This window comes from Tamandua tetradactyla, chromosome 14 (assembly GCF_023851605.1).
Source record: "Tamandua tetradactyla isolate mTamTet1 chromosome 14, mTamTet1.pri, whole genome shotgun sequence".
NCBI lineage: Eukaryota > Metazoa > Chordata > Mammalia > Pilosa > Myrmecophagidae > Tamandua > Tamandua tetradactyla.
In genome coordinates, this window is record NC_135340.1 from 38,127,524 (window position 1) to 38,134,636 (window position 7,113).

General features: G+C 36.4%; 1 pseudogene; it reads left to right on the forward strand.

The window, feature by feature from the left end:
* Positions 1–3,899: 3,899 nt before the first annotated feature.
* Positions 3,900–6,059, forward strand: LOC143655323 (N-alpha-acetyltransferase 50 pseudogene; annotated as a pseudogene).
* Positions 6,060–7,113: the final 1,054 nt, after the last annotated feature.

Below are 7,113 nucleotides of genomic sequence, written 5' to 3' on the forward strand. Positions count from 1 at the left end.
ATTGTGATTTATTAAAGCACCAATAATACATTAGTCTACCATGACATCCAATATCAATATGATCTCTGGGAATTCTAAAACTTCTTAAAGTAGGCTTTCCTCCTATAAGGATTTGCAATTGTTTTTTCAAGAAGCCAGGATTACATACCTAGGACTATGACTGAATTCTCCATGAACTCTCTGGGGAAAATTTGCCATCTGTGGTTCTACTGCTCACTTACAGTTTTTCTTTATACTTAGACATTTTATTTTATTGCCAATAATTGCATATCCCTTAAACTTAGCTCTATTTGCTCTTTATAGCCAAATTTCTTTACAATCTCTTTTGATTTTGGTTAAATAGCATGTTATGTTTTATTTGTATGATTTTATTTTCCTTTTCTGATGGGTGTCTTAGAGCCTTTTTTTTCTGCCTTCAAACCCAGGTTTGTAATAATTTTTTTCAATTGATGATATGAGTGCTTTTTGTAGGATGCAGGTATCCTGGATTTTTAGCCTACAGAAAAGGAAATGATAGTCTATGTCTCCTTGAAGTAAAAAATGGATATCTTATTTTAAATTATCCATGTTAACTAGATACTAGATGTCTCTATCTTCAACTTCATTCATTTAGAACATAATTCACCATATTCTAACTTCACTATGTGTCTTTGTTTCCCCAGTGACTTTTGTTTGGACTTTTCCTTTGCCTTTGAGCTTCCTGTGATTTAATCTTTCACTTCATCAGATATCTGCTCAAAATTCTCTTCCTCAGAAAAACCTTTCTCATAAACTTATCTAAAATAGAAATTCCTGGGTTTTTCTCTTTTCCTGATTTTCTTTTAGTTTCAGTCCTAAATAAACAAAATAGTAATGTTATGCTATTTACTTGTGTTGACAGAAAATCTTAATCACAGGTGGTCTGTGGTAGCATAGCACTTATCTTCAGGCATGCGTGGAATTATGGTGCTGACTCATGGACAAGAGAAAAATAAGCTGTAGAGGCCAGCTATTTAAAATGTGCAGATTCAACTCCAAATTTAATATATAGACATACTTAACCATATTGTCAACATGTGTAGATTGATGGTTAACACTGGATTACTTGGTTTCACAACCAAGGTATAAATGATTACCAGTAAACGACTTTCTTGATTCTTATTGGGGATGAATCATGTACCCCACAAAAGACATGATTTGTTTTAATTGTACTTTTCTGTTGGTGTGAAGACTTTGTAAATGGGACCTTTTGAACTTGTTATTATTAGTTAAGTTGTAACAATATTAAATCGGGGTGGGTCTTAATCCAAATGAATGCAGGTTTTATAAAGACAGGGAATTGAGACTCCGTTAATTAGATGCAACACAACATATTGAAGGAACACAACCTTGGAATAAAATTGGCTTTGTTCTCCTTCTCATCCAGTGCCCAAAACACATACACAAAGACCTTAAAATTTTATTGAGCATATATTTTGTGTCAAGCATTGTAGTTGAGGTTATTCATATATCTGTGAAAATAAGCAACTAGAGCTGAGATCCACATATGTCACATATGCCAGTAGAAATCAGAGGCTGGTAGGAATCAGAAGTCTGAAGAAGCCAGAGTGGAGACAGAGATGGCCATGAGATGGAGGCCTTCCATCAGCACAGTACCATCAACTCCGAGAGAAAACATGGCATTGGTGACATCCTGATTTTCGACTTCTTGACTACAAGGACTGTGTCTATAAACACTAGGTTTTTAAGCCAAACTAATAGATGATATTTGTCATATCAGTTCTAGCAAACTAAGACAGCTCCTCCATGATTAAGGTACGTTAATTGTATCTGGGTGGTTTCTAAATCCCAGGAAAGATGCAGGATTCTGTGTTTGGAAGTTTTTGACTTTGACATGAGCTTCCTACTTTCCCTTGGTGTATTTTCACTTTTATACTCTATTTATTTTAATTAAACCCTAACATAAATCTAAAGATCCATTCAATAATTTCAGTCACAGGGATGATGCAATTTACATAATGCTTACATGTTTGTGTGCTTGTTTCCCCTCTGTGTTCCCAACCAGAATATTTCACTATAAGAGGAATTAGAAAACTATGACTCCAAGACTCAAATCCTGTACACACTCTATTTTTGTACAGCCCACCAGATAAAACTATTTTTTATACTACTGAAGGGTTATAAAATCAGTAAATTAAACAAATGAAAAGAATATATATTAGATGCAACACAATTCAGATGATATTCACCAAAATCATATGTGAATCTCAGAAACTAAAGATTAGCTAACTGGCAATTGCAGAAAAAGCTTCCCAGTCACTGTTCTCTGTGAACAGCTCTAGTTGCTTATTTTCACAGATATATAGATAACCTCAAGTATAATGCTTGACATAAAATATATGCTCAATCAAATTTTATGGTGTTTGTGCATGTGTTTTGGGCACTGATGAGAATGAGAACAAAGTCAACTTTATTCCAATGTTGTATTGCTTCAGTATACACTATGTAAATATGATTGTGTACACACCTGATGAATATCCATTGTCCATTCCTATGAAAAAACTCACAGTGGTCTAAGAAAAATAAAATTGGTTTGCTCATCTATTTCCTCTGGTTCCTCTCCTGCTAAAATTTCTCTCCACAAGAAACATTAGGTTATATTTCAATAGTTATCATCACTCTATGCTGTACCAACATCTAGGATTATTTGATAATTAAATGAGTTTTTGTATATGAAAGCTGTGGAATGGGGCATTGAAAAGTACTTGACATATATTTAGTATTTTTCAGTGATTAATTTAAACAGTGATTTCAGTGTTTGTGATTAGTACCATCATCAAAAACAAGCAAACAAACAAAACAAAACAAAAAAACAGACCCGCAAGAAAGTAAAGAGTTCCAAGGCTAGTTTCATAATATACAAAAGTCTTGAAATCCTTCCTCCACTTCGTGTGTGTATTCTTAGCAATTGCATATCACTGTGGCTTTTTTTATCTGTGTTCTTACTTTCCTTGACGTTTGAATATACTATAATACTTTCTACCTATCTCTTGTGCTCCTACTCTATGAAAAAAACTTCCCAAGCATTTTCAAGACACACTTGGGTCCAAATCCTAAACTTAGTGTTGATAATGGGTCTAAGCCTTTTTCATATAATTAGTAGGAGAGAGTAAGACAGAAGGTTAGGAGAGATACAAGCTTTTTCCAATGGTCACAACCTACTCCAACACTAGACAGTAGTCTATTCTAAAGTGTATCTCTCTGGGTCAAAAAAGACACCAAAAAACCCAATGCAGCAAAAACCTGCATATGAAATTCTCTGTGCCATTTTCTAATATTATAAAGTTGCTCAATTCCTTAACTTTATTAAGCTCATTTATATCATGTATAGAATGAATAGAATAAATATGTCATGGAGATGTTTAAAACTTGAAAGAAACCATGGTTGTAACATCCTTGTATTATTTCTTGTATATTGTTGCTACTTAAAATGCAATTAATACCACTACCACAATATCATGTAATTAATATATCACGTGGTAAAAGTGTTCAAAAATACAGAATTCTGGCATATTTCATTATTTTAAAAAGCATGAGAACATAAATAAACAAATGATTATGTATACTATTTTTATTTTATTCTTTGTGCTGACCAACTTGGTATATTTGAACTCAGAAAAAAACTTACTTCTCGATAAAGTAAGTTTTTGATAAGTAATTCCTTTTGATAAAGGAATTATGGAATCCTATTTGGAAACTACAGATGGTAGAGTCTAGAAAAATGTCAGTTTGTATTATACCACATTATGAAACCAAAATTCAGTAGAAAATAATAGGAAATGCATGAATTCAATAAGATAGGGAAAGTCTAAAATAACTTGTAGCAGGGATCCTAAGGAATCATGGTCTCCTAAGTGATTATGGAAAGGTAAGTCCACTTGCATTCCCAAACTCTCTTGCAAGAGGACTCTGTCATCATCTGGACCTGAATTAGGCATTTTAATAATAGTATTTTAACTGAATAAAAGTTAACATAGAACAATGATCATTCTGCCAGGTATCAGTCTGGAACTCTGCCCTCTCTGAGAGTACAGGGCTCATGAAGACCTAAGAGGAGAGAGGATGTTCAGGCACCAAACTTCATGCAAATCTCAGTTGTGAAAAACGCAGTTTAAACAGACAAAATTAGATAAACGGAAAACACTTTGGTAAAGAGGATTATACAATAAGTTGCTATTCATCAACAATGTTTATTAAGTAGGCTCTTTGAACAAGAATATGTGAAAAGAATATGGTGTATGTAATTGTCTTTTGCTGAAGAGCCATTACATTTTCTTCTATCACTGGCATCATTAAAGCCAGAATTATCTTCAAGTGCGATGCTCTTTACAGGTCCATCATATATTATGTCATCTATGGTATGTATCATATAGTTATTTATAAATAGATCTATTGAGACTGCAGTATAGACATAAACACCTATATTTATTCCAAAGTGTGGATCAAAACAGGTATTTTTAGAGGTGGAAAGGTACAATTCTTACCATTTATAAATAAGTGAGTTTTCCTTTCCTCTTCAAAACCAATAGTAAGATTACCTCTTGAAAAGTTTCCAAATAAGGAACAACTAGAAGAAACCGAACCAAAAAGGAAGAAAACACTCAATGGATAAGGAGAATATTAAAATTGTTAATGTTTATTCTGCAGCTTTGTATTGTCATCAGGACACTTTCATTCAACTTATTCAATCAACCCTCCCCACAGGTCAAAATGTTTCACTTTTACACGACAGTGGTTGCATTTGTTACATTTGTAACAGTGTAAAAAGACAGAAATAAAGTAGTGACAGTCCTGTAAGTTCACTTTGCTTTCAGGAAGGGAACCATTTTTGTGGCTGCAGATAACTGGCTTAGTTTCAGATAACAGCTCTTCAGTTTTGACATAGCTGCCTTCATTTCTTTGTTTCAGAGTGTAGATAACTGAGTTTAAAATGGAAGGAAAGCTAGCGCAGAACTCAGCAAGGACCTTGTAAACCGAGTAACTACTGAAGGGCCACAAGTAGATGAAGATGCAGGGACCAAAGACTGATGTGACCACAGGGATGTGGGCGGTCCATGGAATGCGGACCTGTGCCATCCATGCTGGCAGAGGAGAAACCCACCATCTTGGCACCCCAACCCACACTGTTTATCAGAAATAGATAGACTGATGGCTTGCCCTGGTCTACGTGTTTACACAGCCACACACTAGTGAGGGATAAAAGATCTCTCAGTGAGGGAGCCCCTTGGAGACCCTGAAATCAAGAACCTTTGCTTGGGGCAGGGGCCGGAGCTGAGCACCTGTTTTCCCATGTGGAGAAGCTGGGCACCCACATGGTGAAGGAGGCATCGCAGACCCCTGGATGCACAGGGCTGCGCTAACTCTCTCGACCTTGGTCACCCGCTCAGCTTCCTGCCCCGGGAGAGGACACTGGCCTGCGGGGTCGAGTGGTCCGAGCTGCAAGCATGAAGAGCTCAAGGCAGTGGCACTGATGCATTGTTGTCAGTGATCAGGTCGGCCTCAGCATGTGGAGAAGATGAAGGCCAGGTCGAGCTGGGAGATACAACATTAAATGCCTGAAGAGAGTAAACCAAGTCATATTTCCAGTAATGACAAGTCTTCCAGGATGTGCTGGAGGTTGGAGAGCTAGCAAAGCATGCCTGTTTCACTGATATTGCAGTAAGTGCAGTACGCTGTAGGGTGGATCCTTCACAGAAGCAGAAGAGACTTTATGTCATGACTCTAAGGATGTCTGGCACCTTACTGGAGGGTAGAAATAGGAACTAAAATGTTACATCATGTCTTAAGCTTCTGTAAAATAGATGGCACTTTTGACAGCATCTCTCTACATGTCCAGATCAGCAATGAGTAGGCAATGGACTTCTACAGGAATTTGACTTTGAGATTATTGAGGCAAAGAAGAATTGCTACAAGAAGATAGAAAACCTGCAGATGCTTGTATGCTGCAGAAAAACCACAGAGTCCCTTCTGGCCAGAATGCAGATGTGCAAAAAACAGATAACTGGGCAAATCACAAATGAACTTTCTTGCACTTGTTTGTCACCAAATAAAAGAGAGGCCCATTGATTTTTCCCCTTCTTTCTTTTAGAGCTTCCTCCCTTGTTATCCTGTTTCTCTCTCTTTCTTCTCTTTTTCCTTCCATTTTCTGTAAAATTTTAGTACTTTCAAGGACTTTAAACATTAATCATATTTTAATTGTTTTATTTTTCTGACTTTTGTGAGGTGGTCTCATCAAAGGAAGGAGAAGGTATAGGGATGTTTAGTTTCACAGTTAAGATATATGGTCTCAAAGATCGGGATGTCAAATAATGTCAAAAGTTTTAGCTAATTTTTTAAAATGAACTGCTTTCACATTGAAGGGCAGAACCTATAAAATACTGTATATTCAAAAGACAAAAGAAGCAGCAACAATATCTTATTCTTTAATTCACAGACAAGTTAGTGTGTTTGAGTTTTTTTACTTTATTTATTTATTTATTCTATTTTAACATGGGTGGGCACCAGGAATTGAACCCTGGTCTCCAGCATGTCAGGCAGGCGAGAACTCTGTGAGCCACTGTGGCCCACACAGTACTTTGGGTTTTTAATACTATTTGTGGAATACTAATCCCTTAACACTGCCTTCATTCCACCTTTAGTCCTTCTGAGTGCTGTCTCAGGAGCTGGACCATTATTATCATCCGTGTAAGAAATACTTAAGCTTTTGTTGCTTCTTTAAGCAGTTTTTCCTCCCTTCCTTGCTGGTGGTTGAGGTAGATGGGGCAGTTTGGTGAGGTATCATTTATACTTCAGTCTCAGTGTTTGAGTTAAACTGCTTTTTCCTGGTGAGTGGGCTGGTTGTTAGCAGGTTTACTTTTCCTGCTGTTGATTGTTCCTAGTAGCATTAACATTTAGAGTGTGGGCTGGTTAGATCGATTTATTTTAATATCTCAGCTATAGATATGGCCTTTAACTGACAGACAGGTTCTTCAGTGAACCCCAACAGTAATTTTAGTCAGCATTGTTAAAAATGGAGTCTAAGCCTTTGCAGGTTAATGCCCTCTGATTAAACCTGAAGTAGGTGTTTTCTCTTGG